The sequence below is a fragment of the Cyanistes caeruleus genome, unplaced genomic scaffold (assembly GCF_971803275.1).
Source record: "Cyanistes caeruleus unplaced genomic scaffold, bCyaCae1.hap1.1 HAP1_SUPER_29, whole genome shotgun sequence".
In the NCBI taxonomy this organism is placed as follows: Eukaryota; Metazoa; Chordata; class Aves; order Passeriformes; family Paridae; genus Cyanistes; species Cyanistes caeruleus.
In genome coordinates this window covers 585,844-604,291 of record NW_028256297.1, presented here as the reverse complement: position 1 = coordinate 604,291, position 18,448 = coordinate 585,844, and the positions used below count along the sequence as shown (strand labels likewise).

Here is an 18,448-nt window from a genome sequence, read left to right as displayed (position 1 = left end):
CCATATTTTTCCAAAAGTATGAATCACTCCAAATGCATACCTTGAATCCGTGTAAATGGTCCCCCTTTTTCCTTTTAAACCCTGAAGAGCTCTTAGGAGAGCATACAGCTCACAAGCCTGTGCAGACCAGCTTGCTTGCAGGGGGCCTGATTCTATAGTTTGCCCTGTCGTGCCGTTTATGATGGCATATCCTGATTTTCGCTTTCCTTCAACTACCCTTGAGGAGCCGTCAATGAACTATTTCTCCCCTCCTTCCAGTTCCTGATCCTGCAAGTCCAGTCTTACCTTGGTTTGCAGTTCTACTGTCTCAATACAATTATGAATTAGCTTTCCTGTTGGTTCCCCAAACAAAAACTGCGCGGGATTCTGTGCAGTAGTTGTTTTTAGTTCCAGACTCGGTGAACTGATTAACATTGCTTCATATTTCAGAAGCCTTGAATCGGTTAACCATTTCTCCGCTTTCTGTTGTAAGATATTTCTTACATCGTGTGGGGTGTAAACTACCAAGGGGGCTCCAAAAGTTATCTTTTTCGCTTCCCCAACCAACAGAGCTACTGCCACAATTGCTTGCAGGCAAGTAGGCCAGCCCCGACTAACTGGATGTAGGATTTTTGACAAAAATCCTATGGGCTTTTTCTTTTCTGCCCATTCCTGGGTCAAAACTCCTTGTGCTGTTTGTCCACTCAAGTCCACAAACAACTGGAACTCTTTATTAGTATCTGGCAAAGTTAATACTGGGGTAGTTATGAGAGCATTCTTTAATTCTTGAAATTTAACTTCATCCTGCATCGTCCATTTCAATCTATCAGTGTTTAACCTTTCATACAGAAATTTTACCTTTTCACTAAATCCTTCAATCCATTGTCTGCAATATCCCAGGAGCCCCAAAAATTGTCTTATCTGTCTTTTTGCTTTTGGGGCAGGGAGTGCAAGAATCCCTGCCACTCTTTCAGGGTCTAATTTCTTTTTCCCTTGAGATATCCAATGACCAAGGTATTTTACTTCGGGCTCTGTGAATTGCAATTTGGATTTAGATACTTTCAACCCCTTCTGTCCCAAGAAATTCAGTAAAGAAATCGTGCTTTTCTTCACCTTTTCTTCCGTCGTTCCGGCAATTAACAAGTCATCTACATATTGTAACAATTTTGTCCCCTCCTCTGGAATGAATTGGGTGAGTAGTTGTTCCAGAGCCTGTCCAAACAGATTTGGGGATTCTACAAACCCCTGCGGGAGGATTGTCCACCTCAGCTGTTGCTTTCGGTTTGTGTCCGGGTCCTCCCACTGAAAGGCGAAGAAATTTCTACTCCTTTCCTCCAGAGGACAGGTCCAGAAGGCGTCTTTTAAATCAATTACACTATACCATACATCCTCAGGTGAGAGTCTGTTTAGCAAAGTATAAGGATTCGCCACTACCGGGAATCTGGTTCGGGTCCTAGCATTTACTGCTCTAAGATCCTGGACCAATCGGAAGCTCCCATCCGCTTTCTTTACTGACAGGATGGGGGTGTTATGTTGGGACATACAGGGTTCGAGAGTACCTCCTCTGAGAAGGTCATCAATTACTACTTTCAGACCCCTTCTCCCTTCTATCGGGATTGGGTATTGTTTGACCCTTATCGGTTCTTCGGGATTCTCTATTTCAATTTTAATGGGGGTAATATTCAGCTTTTCCCACCTCCCCTTTAGAGTGCCACACTTTGGGGTTGATTTCCCTTTCATCTTTTGGGGTTAACTTGAATATCTTTATTACCAATTCGGAATTTCTTACAGCAATATTTATACCTAGTGCAATAAACATATCTCTCCCTAATAAATTATAATCAGCTTCTTCTACTAGTAGCAAGTTTCCCAAACATACCTTATTGTGTGATTCAATTTCTACATCTTTTATTACCGAGACTTTGAAGGGATCTCCCTTAGCACCAATTACGACAACTTTTTCTTTGCTTGCTACACATCCCTTTGGTAACTTTTGCAAGGTGCTTCTTTCAGCACCCGTATCAACCAGGAAGTTTATTTCCTGGTGGTGGGGACCCACTTTCAACTTTATCAAGGGCTCCTTTGCTGTTTCTGTCCCCATGTGAAAAAGCCCAAGACATCCCTAATCCTCTTGAAATACCTTTTCATCTTTTAATTTCTGCCTGCAGTCCCTCTGGATATGCCCTACCTTTTTGCAGTAGTAGCATTCCGGAAGATCCTTCCGGGGAGTGGGACCACCTTGATAAAACCTCTTTTGCCTTTTCGGTACAGTTTTAAACTTACCGCTTATCTGATCTTTCTTTTGTACTTCCTTTACTGCAGCCACCAATATTTTAGCCTGGTGTTTCTGCTTTTCATCCTCTCTCCTCATGTAAATCTTTTGAGCTTCTCTTAAAAGCTCTTGGAGACTTTTCTCCTGCCACCCATCTATCTTTTCCAATTTCCGCCCGATATCTTCCCATGACTTTGCCACAAATTGGGTTTTAAGCAGGACTTCCCCCACCGGAGAGCTAGGGTCAGTTCCAGAGTAGATCTGCAAACTTAACCGCAATCTCTCTAACCATTCGGTAGGTGTCTCCTCCTTTCCCTGGCATTCCCTAAATGCTTTACTAATATTCTGCCCGCGGGGGACTGCCTCTGTTATTCCTTGCACGATTAGATTTCTTAGATCAATCATGCTTCTCCTACCTTCCTCCGTCTGGGCATTCCAACTCGGGCTCATACTGGGCCACTTCTGGTCACCTGGTGTCCCCTGTGGGTTACGCCGTTCCCAGTCTCTGATACCTGCCTGTTTAATCATTTCTCTTTCTTCTTGACTAAACAGTGATCTCAGGATGGCCATGAGATCTTCGTATGTATATATGCTACTTCCCAAGAATTCATCCAACCTCTCAGCCACCCCAAACGGATCATCTAACAATCACCCCATTTCCTTTTTAAACGCCCGCACATCCCCTGAATTAAGGGGAACATTTACAAATCCAATAACTCCTGGGGCTGTTGGTACCTCTCTGAGAGGGAACATATGGTGTCCATTCCCAGTCTCTCCCCTCTCTTCACCTCCCGTTTTTACTTTTAACCTGGTGTACTAGTTTGAAATCAAACCAGTGAGAGATCGCAAGTCAGAATTATAATTTAATAGGAAAATGATAAAAAGAATAAATGCAATAATATCAAAAACACTGACAGAGTCAGAATACAGCCTGGAACCCTGTTAGGGTGATGGTAGTCATCCAGATGAGGTGGTCTTGTTGAAGCGTGATCTTCTGGAAGAAAGGGGGTCTGGTCTTCAGCTGAAAGTCCAGCAGTAGCTCCTGTCTTCTGGAAGTCCCGTAGGTAAGGGCTGCTGTGGTGTTCGAATTCTCAGCTTATATCCAGTATGGAATGCTTGGCTCCTCCCTCGGGGAGGAGCATCTCACAATGGGATGGTGAGTCATGAGATAAGGCTTTGATGAGCCATTAACAGAAAACAGTCCAGGAGGAAGTTATCTCTGAGTCATGCAGCAAGGCAGTGGTGGGCCCATTAACAGGGGACAATACAGGGGGAAGTTATCTATGAGTCATGGGGCAGGGCATTGATGGGCCCATTAACAGAAGGTAGCCCGGGGGGGGGGGGGGGAGGCAGGGAGCACTGCCTCACCTGGTTTCAACAGTACATGAGGATGGTGATAGAATATACTGCAACCCAGGACATAATCCACCCCTTATTCTATTACCATCTACATAATTCCAAATCAGTACCTTCCTTAAACTCCACACACACACACACACACATATATATATATATATACAATGGAACCTTACACACAGTTCTCACTTAAAATGAGGTCTCCTTGTGGCACACATCGGGTTTCCCCATCTTTCCGCATTACCCACCAAGTGCAACCAGGTCTTTGAGCGAAGACAATCTCACGGATAGGTTTGCTCTTGCCTGAGGTGGGATTAATCTAAACAGTCTTTTCTAACATACCTCTCATGTGTACCACAGGGACTTTATCTCCATCTACCGTGTGCAAGGGTTCAGACTGGGCAGGACCAGCTCGATTGATGGATCCTCTGGTGTTAACCATCTAGGTGGCCTTTGCTAAGTTCACTTCCCAATTTTTGAAGGTTCCTCCACCAAGTGCTTTTAGGGTAGTCTTGAGTAGTCCATTGCACCGTTCAACTTTCCCAGCAGCTGGTGCATGATAAGGGATATGATAGATCTATTCAATTCCATGTTCTCTGGCCCAAGTACTTACGAGGCTGTTCTTGAAATGCGTCCCGTTGTCTGACTCGATTCTCTCAGGGGTGTCATGTCTCCAAAGGACTTGCTTTTCCAGGCCCAAGATGGTGTTCCGGGCAGTAGCATGAGGCACAGGGTATGTCTCTAGCCATCCAGTGGTTGCTTCCACCATGGTCAACACGTAGCGCTTGCCTTGGCGGGTTTGGGGAAGGGTGATGTAGTCAATTTGCCAGGCTTCCCCATACCTGTACTTGGACCATCTTCCACCGTACCACAGAGGCTTCACTCGCTTGGCCTGTTTGATTGCAGCGCAGGTCTCGCAGTTGTGGATAACCTGTGAGATGCTGTCCATAGTAAGGTCCACCCCTCGCTCACGAGCCTATCGGTACGTTGCATCTCGTCCCTGATGACCAGAGGCATCATGGGCCTAACGAGCTAAAAATAATTCTCCCTTGTGCTGCCAGTCCAGATCTACCTGTGATATTTTCACCTTGGCAGCTCGATCCACCTGCTCATTGTTACGGTGCTCTTCATTAGCCCGACTTTTGGGTACATGAGCATCCACGTGTCGAACCTTCACGATCAGCTTCTCCACCCGAGCGGCGATGTCCTGCCAAATCTCAGCGGCCCAGATGGGTTTCCCTCTGCGCTGCCAGTTGGCTTTTCTCTAGCGATCCAGCCATCCCCACAGAGCATTAGCTACCATCCAGGAGTCAGTGTAGAGATAGAGCCTCGGCCACTTCTCTCTTTCAGCAATATCTAAAGCCAGCTGGACAGCTTTAAGTTCTGCGACCTGACTCGATCCACCCTCTCCCTCGGTAGCTTGTGCAACTCGTCGTGTGGGGCTCCATACAGCAGCTTTCTATTTCCGGTTAGTGCTTACAATTCGGCAGGAACCATCGGTGAAGAGGGCATATCGTTTTTCACTCTCCGGTAGCTCATTATATGGTGGGGCTTCTTCAGCACGTGTCACTTGCTCCTCTTCTTCAGAAGATAATCCAAAAGTCTCACCTTCAGGCCAGTTTGTTATAATTTCCAGAATCCCAGGGCGGTTCAGGTTTCCAATACGGGCACGCTGTGTAATGAGGGCAATCCATTTGCTCCAAGTAGCATCGGTGGCATGATGCGTGGAAGGAATCTTTCCCTTGAACATCCACCCCAGCACCGGCAGTCGGGGTGCCAGAAGCAGCTGCGCTTCAGTACTAATGACCTCTGAGGCAGCTTGGACTCCTTCATAGGCGGCCAAAATTTCCTTCTCTGTTGGGGTGTAGTTGGCTTCGGATCCTCTGTAGCTTCGGCTCCAGAATCTCAGTGGTCGACCCCGAGTCTCACCAGGCACCTTCTGCCAAAGGCTCCAGGACAGACCATTGTTCCCGGCTGCAGAGTAGAGCACGTTTTTCACTTCTGGCCCCGTTCTGACTGGACTAAGGGCTACCGCATGAGCGATTTCTTGCTTGATCTGGGCGAAAGCTTGTTGCTGTTCAGGGCCCCAATGGAAATTGTTCTTCTTGCGGGTAACCAGGTAGAGAGGGCTCACAATCTGGCTATATTCAGGAATGTGCATTCTCCAAAAGCCTATGGCACCTAGGAAAGCTTGTGTTTCCTTCTTGTTGGTCGGTGGAGACATCGCAGTGATCTTATTGATGACTTTAGTGGGAATCTGACGCCGTCCATCTTGCCACTTTACCCCCAGGAACTGGATCTCCCGGGCAGGTCCCTTGACTTTGCTCCTCTTGATGGCAAAACCAGCCTTCAGGAGAATCTGGATGATCTTCTGTCCCTTCTCAAATACTTCTGCTGCCGTGTTCCCCCACACAATGATGTCATCAATGTACTGCAGGTGTTCTGGAGCCTCACCCTTTTCTAGCACAGTCTGGATCAGTCCATGGCAGATAGTAGGACTGTGCTTCCACCCCTGGGGCAATCGGTTCCAGGTATACTGCACACCCCTCCAGGTGAAGGCAAACTGAGGCCTGCACTCTGCTGCCAGAGGAATGGAGAAAAACGCATTTGCAATATCAATGGTCGCGTACCACTTTGCTGCCTTGGATTCCAGCTCATACTGAAGCTCCAGCATGTCTGGTACGGCTGCACTCAGTGGTGGCGTGACTTCATTCAGTCCACGGTAATCCACCGTCAGTCTCCATTCTCCACTGGACTTACGCACTGGCCATATGGGGCTGTTAAAGGGTGAACGAGCCTTGCTGACCACCCCTTGGCTCTCTAGCTCACGAATCATCGTATGGATGGGGACCACAGAGTCTCTGTCGGTGCGGTATTGCCGACGGTGCACTGTTGCTCTGGCAATTGGTACCTGTTGTTCTTCAACTCTCAGTAGTCCCACAGCAGAAGGGTTGTCTGAGAGACCAGGCAAGGTACTCAGTTGTCTGATGCCTTCTGTCTCTAGAGCAGCTATCCCAAAAGCCCAGCGATAACCTTTTGGGTCTTTGAAGTACCCGTTCCTGAGGTAATCTATGCCGAGGATGCATGGGGCCTCTGGACCAGTCACGATGGGGTGTTTCTGCCACTCATTCCCAGTTAAACTCACTTCAGCTTCCAGTACCGTGAGCTCCTGGGATCCCCCTGTCACCCCAGAAATAGAAATGGGTTCCGCTCCCACATACCTTGATGGCATTAGAGTGCATTGAGCGCCGGTATCAACCAAAGCCGTATATCTTTGTGGGTCAGATGTGCCAGGCCATCGGATCCACACTGTCCAATAGATCCGGTTGTCCCTCTCCTCTACCTGGCTAGAGGCAGGGACCCTCTAATCCTGGTCATGGTGCACGTTGCTCTCCTCCGGTGAATATGCTCTTGATGTCCCTTCAAGAGGATCACTCATATCATCATTTCTATACCTTCTGATGTTCTGGCCACGAGAGACCGGAGCGGCGCTGGCTCTAGATGAGCTCCTTGTGGTAGTTGTCCCTCTTTTTAGTTCACGTACCCGGGCTGCTAAGGAGGAGGTGGGTTTTCCATCCCACTTCCTCATGTCTTCTCCATGCTCCTGGAGAAAAAACCAGAGGTTACCTCGTGGAGTGTATCCTTTCTCCCTGGCTGGGGAATGCCTACTCCTAATAGCAGAGACTCTTGTTGGTTCTGGGGAGACGTGGTAAATTTCTTCCTTAAGTTCCTTTTTTAGTTTCTGATGGCCCTCTTCAATCAAGCTCCGGACTTGCTCAGCCAGCCTTGTTTCCACAGATGAGACATGGGTGCGAAACGGGGCAGTGACAGTGTCCTCGTAGATTCTTAGTTTATTGGCCAGGACAGCCACCCTGTCCTCACCTTCCCTCCATTGCAGTGTTGCCAGGTAACGGGAGTACATCTCTGGTCCAAGCCGTGCAAATCTCAGCCACATCTGTGACGTGCACTGGACACCATCTGGGCTCTTAGGAAATCTCTCATCTTCTGCAAAAATGATCTCCAGCACAGCCAACTCCCTCAGGCATCGGATACCCTGTTCCATTGTGCTCCATTTTCCCTGGTGCACCTGGAGGTCTTCTTTGCAGAGGTATCTGTCCCTTACACTTGTCAGCAGTCGCCTCCAGAGGCTGAGAGTTTCTTGGGTTCTCCCAATCCCCTGGTCAATGACCACATCCCGGGACAGCGATCCCAGTTGCCTGGCCTCACTTCCATCCAGGATGGTGTCGTTTGCTGCAGCGTCCCAGATGCGGAGCAGCCAGGTTAGGATGGACTCGTTCGTCTGGCGGGTGAATTCCCTCCGCAGGTCACGCAGCTCACCTAGGGATAGAGAGCGAGTGATAATCTCTGGTTCTGTCTCCTCCGCTGCGTGTGAAGGTCCTGCCTCACCCTCATCAGTCACTATGCGGACTGATTTGCTTTTTGATTTCTTTTTCTGAATGGGGGCAACTTCTACCGGTTTAGGCTGCTCTGGTTCGGTGACTGTTTGTGTGGAGGTGCTCATGGCCCTTTTGGTTCCTTTCTCCTCTGTGGTAGTCTGCGTAGACATGGACGCTGTTGTTTTGCTCTTGGTTCCTTTCTCCTCTGTGGCAGTCTGAGTGGACACGGATGCTGTTGCTTTGCTCTTGGTTCTTTTCTCTTCCTCCTCAAGAAGACGCTGTACCACACCAAACAGTGCTTTGTTTCTAAGCATGGTGTACATGGTGCAGGCCATGCAGAGAAAACAAAACAGCAAGACTAGGCTGTCCTTGGCATCCAGAGAGAACTCAATATTTTTAAAAACTGCTGTGCCTGACTTGAAAGGCTGGAAGAAACCACTCTCCACTCTTCCCACCAAGGGCAGGGTGCGATTGTTGAGAAGGTCCCAGATGTAGCAGCCCAGACTAGGACAAGCAAACAAAATTGAGTATATATTCCGAATGGTATTCATTGCCTCACAGGTTATCATGCCATAAGCATAATAAACCAATAAAGCAATTCTCATACCATTCCCTGGTCTCAACAGGAGCAATACAACAGGCAAGTAGTTCCCCATGTGAGGGAAAATATAGAGAGCAAGATACAGTACCCATATAGACAAGCCAACCACCATGGTGGATAGGTTTCTGTTAATATGAAATTGCAATTCTGACTTTCTCTCAGGTTAATGCCCCACGTTGGGCGCCAAAATATGTACTAGTTTGAAATCAAACCAGTGAGAGATCACAAGTCAGAATTATAATTTAATAGGAAAATGATAAAAAGAATAAATGCAATAATATCAAAAACACTGACAGAGTCAGAATACAGCCTGGAACCCTGTTAGGGTGATGGTAGTCATCCAGATGAGGTGGTCTTGTTGAAGCGTGATCTTCTGGAAGAAAGGGGGTCTGGTCTTCAGCTGAAAGTCCAGCAGTAGCTCCTGTCTTCTGGAAGTCCCGTAGGTAAGGGCTGCTGTGGTGTTCGAATTCTCAGCTTATATCCAGTATGGAATGCTTGGCTCCTCCCTCGGGGAGGAGCATCTCACAATGGGATGGTGAGTCATGAGATAAGGCTTTGATGAGCCATTAACAGAAAACAGTCCAGGAGGAAGTTATCTCTGAGTCATGCAGCAAGGCAGTGGTGGGCCCATTAACAGGGGACAATACAGGGGGAAGTTATCTATGAGTCATGGGGCAGGGCATTGATGGGCCCATTAACAGAAGGTAGCCCGGGGGGGGGGGGGGGGGGAGGCAGGGAGCACTGCCTCACCTGGTTTCAACAGTACATGAGGATGGTGATAGAATATACTGCAACCCAGGACACCTGGTTCTACTCGCAGGAGGGGAACTGTGGTTCGTGTGGGCTCGGTCTCTTGTCTGCGGGTACTCCGCTGCTACGTGATTACCCGGAGGGACTCTCATTTAGAGATGAGTGCCCTGACTGGGACAGCCAGTCTGGTAACTGTGGGTAACGTGTCCTCCAACCTTGTGCCTGCAGTGACTCTGAGGAGATTGCAGCAGCTTGATTTTTCCCAGGCGGGGGCAAAGGGAGTGCTGCCAGTACCACTGCTGGTGCAGACTCCCTTGCTCGAGATGTGAGTACCTCAGCTGGTTGCTCTGCGGAGCCTTGCGGGTGCCGATGGCACCACTTGGTCCGCTGCAGGGGGCCCTGCCGGTCCGTGGTACAGAGGGGGCAAATGATCAAGGGGTTCCCAGTTTTCGGCCCTTGATCCCTGCTTTTGTTTAACCGGGAATAGCCCTACTCTGGCGGTTAACCAGAGCCTGGCATATTCCTTCTCCTCGGGATCCGAGGGAACTTTGCTCTCTATATGAGAGAGTAACTCATTACAAGTCCACCTCTCAAATGTGCCCAACACGGGCCAAATGAGGTGGTTTCTTAGTTCTTGTCCTCCCCAGATCTCAGAACAATACTTGATCATTTTTGCTTTTGATCTCTTTTTCCTTTCAGGGCAATTTTCCCAGTATTTTAACATCCACCCCAAGGGACTTTCTGGTGGGATGTCCAACGATCCCTTCACTTGTTCGGAGGGACCCTTTTCGCTCTCTTTCCTCTGTATTTTACTTTTCCTTTGTCCCATTATTAAAAAAATTTCCTTACCTTTCCTGCGTTGTGTTCCTTCTTTTCCTTTTGCCAGAAAAATCAAAGTTTCTTGCCAATACTCACCACTCAGTTAGCTGCACTGGGGACTCTTGTATTCCGCACTCGATTTTCCTGCTGGACCTCTACCTAGGCCCGTTGACTGAAAGGGTTTACTTATTCCCGAGCTCGACAGGACGTCCTCTTCCCCTTTCAGCCTCCTGTGATCAGTCCCCCAGGACCTCCTTCGTCCCAGGTTTTTACAATCGTGGAAAGAGAGACCTTTCTCACCCCGAATCGCTTCCTTCTCGGCCGGCCAATTCCCTCGCGGGAGGATGGAACCGCGACCTTGAAGTCCGCACTCGCTTCGTGATCAGATCACGTCTCACACAATCGCCCAATCACCAGCTCAACCTCACAATACTTACAGCTATTTTCTTGCGAGGGCGTCTTCGTGCACAGATGACTTTTTACGAGCTACCAAGCCGCGGCTTTCTCGAAGGCTCCGCGCCTTCCCGAGCTCTCTGGATCCTTTCTCCTTTTTTACTGTGGTTTTACCTTAGCCTAAATTTGGTTCGGATATAGGAATGTGCTGCGGAGGTTCTCGGCTCACCAGGCCGCTAAAATCAGCGGGGGTACCCGTCCTGGGTAGCGAGATTCTCCTGCAATTTCTCCTATCCGAGTCACGGCACCAATCTGTTATAAATGCAAAGGCAATTTCGGGTTATATAAAAGAGAAAATTTATTATCAAACAATAATAAATTCGAACAACGAAAAAAAAACCACAATAAAATAAGCAGCGCAGCGCTGGGTGGACAGGGTCTATACGCAAGGTATAGATGCTCCCAAATCCACGCCTGAGAGTCCCTTGGCCTGGGTTTTTATAGGAAGTTTGTGTCCCGAGGCCAAATTCCAAGCAGGCACCCTTTGTTAAGAGGTTCTTGATTGTTCGAAGAATAGATTTCCTGGCACTGGAGAATAGGGTCAATAGACGTTGGGTAGAGGCTCCTCATATGTAAAGAGGTCCAGGATGTCTTTTTGATATCATTTTGGTCCGGGCCATTAGGGTGGAGTAGTGGGACCCATCCTGGAGCCGATGGCTATCTCGGCTGTCTCCTCTTCCTTTGTCTAATTTTTCCATTTCTCCAACACAGGTGGGCAGGGCGGAGATGCTCGGGCTCGGCGATATCTCGTCCGGCCCGTTCCTTTGTTTGTTCGATGGCCCGTGTCCTGTCTATTCTTTCGGGGCTGATGTGCCTGCTTGTGATTGTTATCTGGGTACTTGGCTGCAATCTGTTGCCTCTCGGAGGAGAATCACGACCAGATCCGGAGAAGGACTTATTCCCATTATATGTTATATTTTTATGACATCGCAATCACATATATATTTTAATTATACCTTTACGAATTTTTACTCATAGATTAATTTATTACAACCACTTCTGGAGGGAGAACATCTGCATAGGGGTTTATGATATAGCAAAGGCCATGTTGGGGGTTAGGTGTCATTTTTTTGTTCTGGCTTGCCCGTGGAATTTTTACCCATTAGTTGCGGGGACAACCTAACTGTGGGTACTTAGTGGGTGCTCGACAAAGGACAAAGAGTGGCCGGGCCCAGCGGGGGGAAGGGGGCAGGAAAGGAGGACGAGGACAGTTTTTGGCTGGTTTTCTTCGGCTTCGGGGAAAGACATTCTTTTTTGTTTTGGGGCATGGAGTTTCTGCGGTGGAGAGAAGGGAATTTTGCCATCACCCAGACAGAGCTGCTGCTTCTTCTCATTCTTCCCTCTTCGTTGGTTGGCCTCACACCCCCTGTCCTGCCGGGACGTGTGGCAGTGCCAGCCACCGCCGTGGAGCTGCTGATCCATCTCATCCACCAGCCCAGGATCTCAGCTCATCCCTGCTGTTCCAGCTGAGTGTTCCTCAGAGCCCTGCAGGAGCACTGGCACTGATTGCCTGAGGGGTTTGTGAAACAAAGCCTCTCCTCCATCCCGTCTCAGCCGAAAAAGCTGTCATGGAGTCCCTGGTTCTGTTTGCTTGCTAATGCTATAGTTATTGTTGTTTGTTTGCCTGGTTATAAATACTAATAAAGAACTGTTATTCCTATCCCCAGATCTCTGCCTGAAAGCCCCTTGATTCCAAAATTATAATAATCTGGAAGGAGGGGAGCCTACATTCTTTCATCCCAAAAGAAGCTCCTGCTCTCCCTAGCAGACACCTGTCCTCTAGAAACAAGACAGATTTTGGTGCCCACCCATGGGCCACTGAGAGAAAAAGGGCATAAAAGGAATAACAGTTCTTAAATGACCTAACTTTTGTGTGCTGGATTTAGAAACCTTGTTAGGTAGAACCATGTTGTTTAGCTTACCCAGGTTCGTGGGGCATGTGGTCACAGCTGTATTTCTCCCATTTGCTGCACCTTACCTAAATATGGGTCCTATAACTAAGGCTACTGTGGCTATTATCCAGTTTGTTTTGTGGGTTGATAAGGTGAGGAATTCATGGATGTTTAACGTCCTCTGGACGGCGGGCTCATGGATTCAGAGCTGTCACACACTAACTGGATTGTAATAGATAAACTTATGAATAAAAATTCGTAAAAGTCTAAATATATTTGTAGCTACAATAATAATATAAAATAGGAAATACAGTGTGGCCAGAAAGTCTTTTCCCAGATCTAGTAGCGAATTCCCATTCAAGAGATAACAATACTAGCCAAAACCCCGATAAAGATCCTAGCCGGCGTCCATCAACCGAAAAGAATGAGCAGGACACGGGCCATCAAGCTAACAAAGGAACGAGCTCGGAGGAGATACCCATCTCCGGACCTGAACACCCCACCTGGCCGACCACTGTTGGGGAAGCAATCAAGTTGACAAAGGAACGAGCTCGGAGGAGACACCCCACCCGGCAGACCACTTTTGAGAAAGCAATCGGATTGGACAAAGGGAAAAGCCCAGCCGAGATATTCATCGGCTCCAACCCGGATCCCACCACTCCATCCTGATGGCCCGAACCAAAATTAAATCAAGAATCTCTTTACATATGAGGAGGCTCTGCCCGGACATCTATTAACTCTATTCTCCATGCCAGGAAATCCATTCACCCAACAATCAAGGACCTTTGGTGAATGGTGCCTGCTTGGAATTTAGCCTCAGGACACAAAATCCCTATAAAAACCCAGACCTGAAAACCCTCGATTGTGGATTTGGGTAAATCTGTACCTCTGGGTATAGACCCCTGTCCACCCAGCGCTGCGCTGATCTATTTTATTGTGGTTTTTTTCTTCCGTTTGTGATTGAAATTGTTTTATAATAAATCACTGTCTATATTAATCATATTTTGCCATTGCATTTATAACAGGATGGTTTTCAGATTACTTTAATAATGGTACCTACTGGGAGAAAAAGACAGCTGGGGAAACTTTCTCCCAACCTTTCAGCCAGTTCCTTGAGCCTACCCCACCAGTTTTCAAAGGGTTAAATCTTCTCTGAATGCTAATGACATCATACAGTGGCTGATGTTGCTGATAGGCCTGTTCTACTTAGCATTCAGAGACAAAGGGAAATTGACTGGGATAAGCATCCTGACACCTACCCCAAAGACTGGGTATGCTGCCACAGAACCTGACACAGTCCCAGAGACTAGTGATACTGCCCCAAAACCTGGCACAGCCCCAGAGACAGGGGGTGCTTCTCCAGAGCCTGGCACAGCCCCAGAGACAGGGGGTGCTGCTCCAGAGCCTGCCCCTGCCCCACAGCCCACCTCAGAAATGAACCACCCAGAGTGGGTGGGGGTTCTGGTGAAGGAGATGCATGAGATGGGCCAGATGCTAAAGGAGTGCATTCCTCAGCTGCTGGGAAACCATCCCCCTGCCTCAAAGAGGGAGAGTCTGATGGTGCTGCAGTGGAACCCACAGACGTTACAACCATCCAGGTTTCAGCTGAACCACAAGGGCAGTCACAGCCAGCAGCAGTTGCCCCTGTGGAAACAAGGAAGTCTAAGATGAAATCACAGCACCCTGTCGATAAAGATAAGAAAGGAGGGCCCTCACAACCCACAGGGGAGCCAGAAATTGAAATCATTACTGAGTCTCTGACATATGACAGTCTCCGTAAGTTACAAAAAGACATTGTGAGGCGGGGGCATGAGGCTTATACAGCCTGGTTACTTCGGGTCTGGGACCTTATGGGTACAGGCGTGCAGCTGGATGGTGGTGAGGCAAGGAATGTGGGACCCTTGACCCAGGACTCAGGTGTGAATCAAATATTCATCAGGGAGCCAGGGCCCCTTTCCCTCTGGGAACAGCTTTTGATGAGCGTAAGAGAGAGGTTTGTCCACAGAGTGAGAATGGAAGAGCACTATCATAGAAGGGGCTGGAAAACCATTGAGGAAGAGATCCAACAGCTGAGAGAAGTGGCAATATTAGAGGTCCTTTTTGGGAGGGGCGGACAACATGATAATGACCCCGACAAAGTCAGGTGCACTGGGCAGATGTTGTGGAGTCTGGCAAATCTAGGGCCACGTGAATACACCACCTTCATTGCAATGATTAATGCCGATAACAGCCGAGAGACGGTGGGTTTTGTCGCCACCAGGCTTAGAAATTATGACAGTATGGTCCATGGCCCGCAGCAGGCTCGGGTTTCTGCTGTGATTAAGGAACTCAAAGAGGAGATGAGGGAAATGAGGGAAGATGATTGAGATGAGGAAGAGCAGTTCCCATATGGCACCAGTGCGGGTCACAAGCCCAAAACTCCAAGCCCAGCGTCCCCCAGCTAGAGAGAGAGGGTACACCCCACAAGCTGAGCTGTGGTTCTTTTCTACGTAACCATGGGGAGGACATGGGAAAGTGGGATGGGAAACCCGCTTCTGCCCTGGCAGCACGAGTGCGTCAACTCAGGGAGGGAACCAGTAACCAGAAAGGTTCCACTAAAGTGAAGGTAGCCTCAACCTCCTGTGACCAAACTGCCAGATATTACAGAAAAGAGGATGATCCCCTTGAAGGAACCTCTAGCATGTATGCCCAGGGAGGAGAGGATGACCAGTGCTAGAGGGGCCCTGCCTCTAGCCAGGAAGAGGCACGGGAAAACCCGGTCTTTTGGACGGTGTGGATCCGATGGCCTGGCACATCAGAGCCACAAAAATACGAAGCTTTAGTTGATACTGGTGCACAGTGTACCCTAATGCCATCAGGACATGTGGGGGCAGAACCTGTTTCCATTGCTGGGGTAACAGGGGGATCGCAGCAGTTGACTCTGTTGGAAGCCAAGGTGAGCTTGACTGGGAAGGAGTGGCAGAAACATCCCATTGTGACTGGCCCAGAGGCCCCATGTATTCTGGGCATAGACTTCCTTTGGAATGGCTATTACAAAGACCCAAAGGGACTCAGGTGGGCTTTTGGAATAGCTGCTGTGGAGGCAGAGGGCATCAAGCAATTGAACACTTTGCCTGGACTGTCAGAGAACCCATCTGCAGTAGGACTCCTCAAGGTGGAAAAACAGCAAGTACCAATTGCCACCTTGACAGTGCACCGCCGGCAGTATAGGACAAATCGAGATGCTGTGATCCCCATCCACAAGATGATCCGAGAACTGGAGAGCCAAGGGGTGATCAGCAAAACCCACTCACCCTTCAACAGCCCCATCTGGCCTGTGCGCAAGTCTGACAAAGAATGGAGATTGACTGTGGACTATCGTGCATTGAATGAAGTGACTCCAACGCTGAGCACTGCCGTGCTGGATATGCTGGAGCTCCAGTACGAGCTGGAGTCCAAGGCAGCGAAGTGGTATGCCACTATTGACATTGCTAATGCATTTTTCTCCGTTCCCCTGGTAGCAGAATGCAGGCCTCAGTTTGCCTTCACGTGGAGGGGAGTGCGGTACACCTGGAACTGACTGCCCCAGGGGTGGAAGCACAGCCCCACCATCTGCCATGGACTGATCCAGGCTGCCCTGGAAATAGGTGAGGCTCCAGAACATCTGCAGTACATTGATGACATCATTGTGTGGGGGAACACAGCAGTGGAAGTATTTGACAAAGAAAAAAAAGATCATCCAGATTCTGCTAGAAGCCGGCTTTGCCATCAAGAAGAACAAAGTCAAAGGACCTGCTCGAGAGATCCAGTTCCTGGGAGTAAAGTGGCAAGATGGACGGCGTCAGATTCCCCCTGAGGTCATCAATAAGATCACTGCAATGTCTCCACCAGCCAGCAAGAAGGAAACGCAAGCTTTCCTAGGTGCCATAGGTTTTTGGAGGATGCACATTCCTGAGTACAGCCAGATCGTGAGCCCTCTCTCCCTGGCTACCCGGAAAAAGAATGATTTCCACTGGAGCCCTGAACAACAACAAGCCTTTACTCAGATCAAACAGGAGATTGCTCATGCAGTAGCTCTTGGCCCAGTCAGAACAGGACCAGATGTGAGGAATGTGCTCTACTCTGCAGCCGGGAACAATGGCTTGTCCTGGAGCCTTTGGCAGAAAGTGCCTGGGGAGACTCAAGGCCAACCACTGGGATTCTGGAGCCGAAGCTACAGAGGGTCCGAAGCCAACTACACTCCCACAGAGAAGGAAATCTTAGCTGCCTATAAAGGAGTTCAAGCCACCTCAGAAGTGATTGGCACAGAAGCACAACTCCTCCTGGCACCCCGACTGCCAGTGCTGGGGTGGATGTTCAAAGGAAAGGTTCCTGCTACCCACCACGCCACCGACACTACATGGAGCAAGTGGATCGCCCTCATCACGCAGCGCGCCCGTATTGGAAACCCAAATCGCCCTGGGATTTTGGAGATAATTACAAACTGGCCAGAAGGTGAAAACTTTGGTCTCACTGATGAAGAGGAGCAGAAACAAGTGACACGGGCTGAAGAAGCTCCACCGTACAACCAACTGCCAGCAGAAGAAACATGCTATGCTCTGTTCACTGATGATTCCTGTCGCATCGTAAGGATGAACCAGAAGTGGAAAGCAGCCGTATGGAGCCCCACACGACAGGTCGCAGAGGCCACTGAAGGAGAAGGTGGATCAAGTCGACTTGCGGAACTCAAAGCTGTTCAACTGGCCCTGGACATTGCTGAAAGAGAAGTGCCAAAGCTCTACCTCTACACAGATTCATGGATGGTAGCCAATGCTCTGTGGAGATGGCTGGAAAGGTGGAAAAGGGCCAATTGGCAGCGTAAGGGAAAACCAATCTGGGCTGCTGATGAGTGGAGAGACATTGCTACCAGGGTAGAGAAACTGTCTGTGAGGGTCCGTCATGTAGATGCCCATGTCCCCAAGAGTAGGGCTAATGAAGAGCACCGAAATAATGAGCAGGTGGATCAGGCTGCAAAGATAGAGGTGTCAAAGATAGACTTAGATTGGCAACACAAGAGAAAGTTGTTCCTAGCTCGATGGGCCCATGATGCCTCAGGTCATCAGGGGATAGATGCCACCTATAAGTGGGCACGAGACCGAGGGGTGGATCTACCCATGAACAGTATTTCTCAGGTCATCCATGACTGTGAGACATGTGCCACGATCGAGCAGGCCAAGCGGCTGAAGCCACTATGGTATGGTGGGCGTTGGTCCAAATATAGGTATGGGGAAGCCTGGCAGATTGACTACATCACACTGTCCCAAACCCGCCAAGGCAAGCGCTACGTGCTCACGATGGTAGAAGCCACCACCGGGTGGTTGGAAACTTACCCTGTGCCTCATGCTGCTGCCTGGAACACCATCCTGGGAACTGAAAAGCAGGTCCTTTGGAGGCATGGTACCCCTGAGAGGATTGAGTCAGACAATGGGACTCATTTCAAGAACAGCCTTATTAAACAGCTGGGCTAGGGAACATGGCATTGAGTGGGTGTACCATATCCCCTACCATGCACCAGCTGCTGGGAAAGTGGAGAGGACTGTTAAAAACCACCTTAAAGGCACTGGGTGGAGGATCTTTTAAAAACTGGGAGCAACATCTAGCAAAGGCCACCCGGTTAGTCAACACCAGAGGTTCCACCAACCGAGCAGGTCCTGCCCAGTCTGAGTCTTTGCATGTTGTAGACGGAGACAAAGTCCCAGTGGTCCATGTCAGAGGTCTGCTAGGGAAGACAGTTTGGGTCAATTCTACCTTGGGCACAGACAAAACCCATTCGTGGGGTTGTCTTTGCTCAAGGACCAGGTTGTACATGGTGGATAATGCAGAGAGATGGAACAACACCATGTGTACCTCAGGGAGACCTGATCATTGGATAAAAGGTTATTGCCATTGTCTGTACCTTAAACCACGCAGA

The 18,448-nt window shown here is 49.0% G+C and overlaps 1 long non-coding RNA gene across 1 annotated transcript; it reads right to left on the bottom strand.

Moving 5' to 3' along the window:
• Positions 1 to 2,231: 2,231 nt before the first annotated feature.
• On the bottom strand, positions 2,232 to 12,878 carry LOC147645202 (uncharacterized). Its single transcript, XR_015282446.1, has 2 exons — positions 9,410 to 12,878; positions 2,232 to 3,059 (listed from the first exon to the last, which is right to left on the bottom strand). It is a non-coding gene; the product is annotated as an uncharacterized LOC147645202 (long non-coding RNA).
• Positions 12,879 to 18,448: the final 5,570 nt, after the last annotated feature.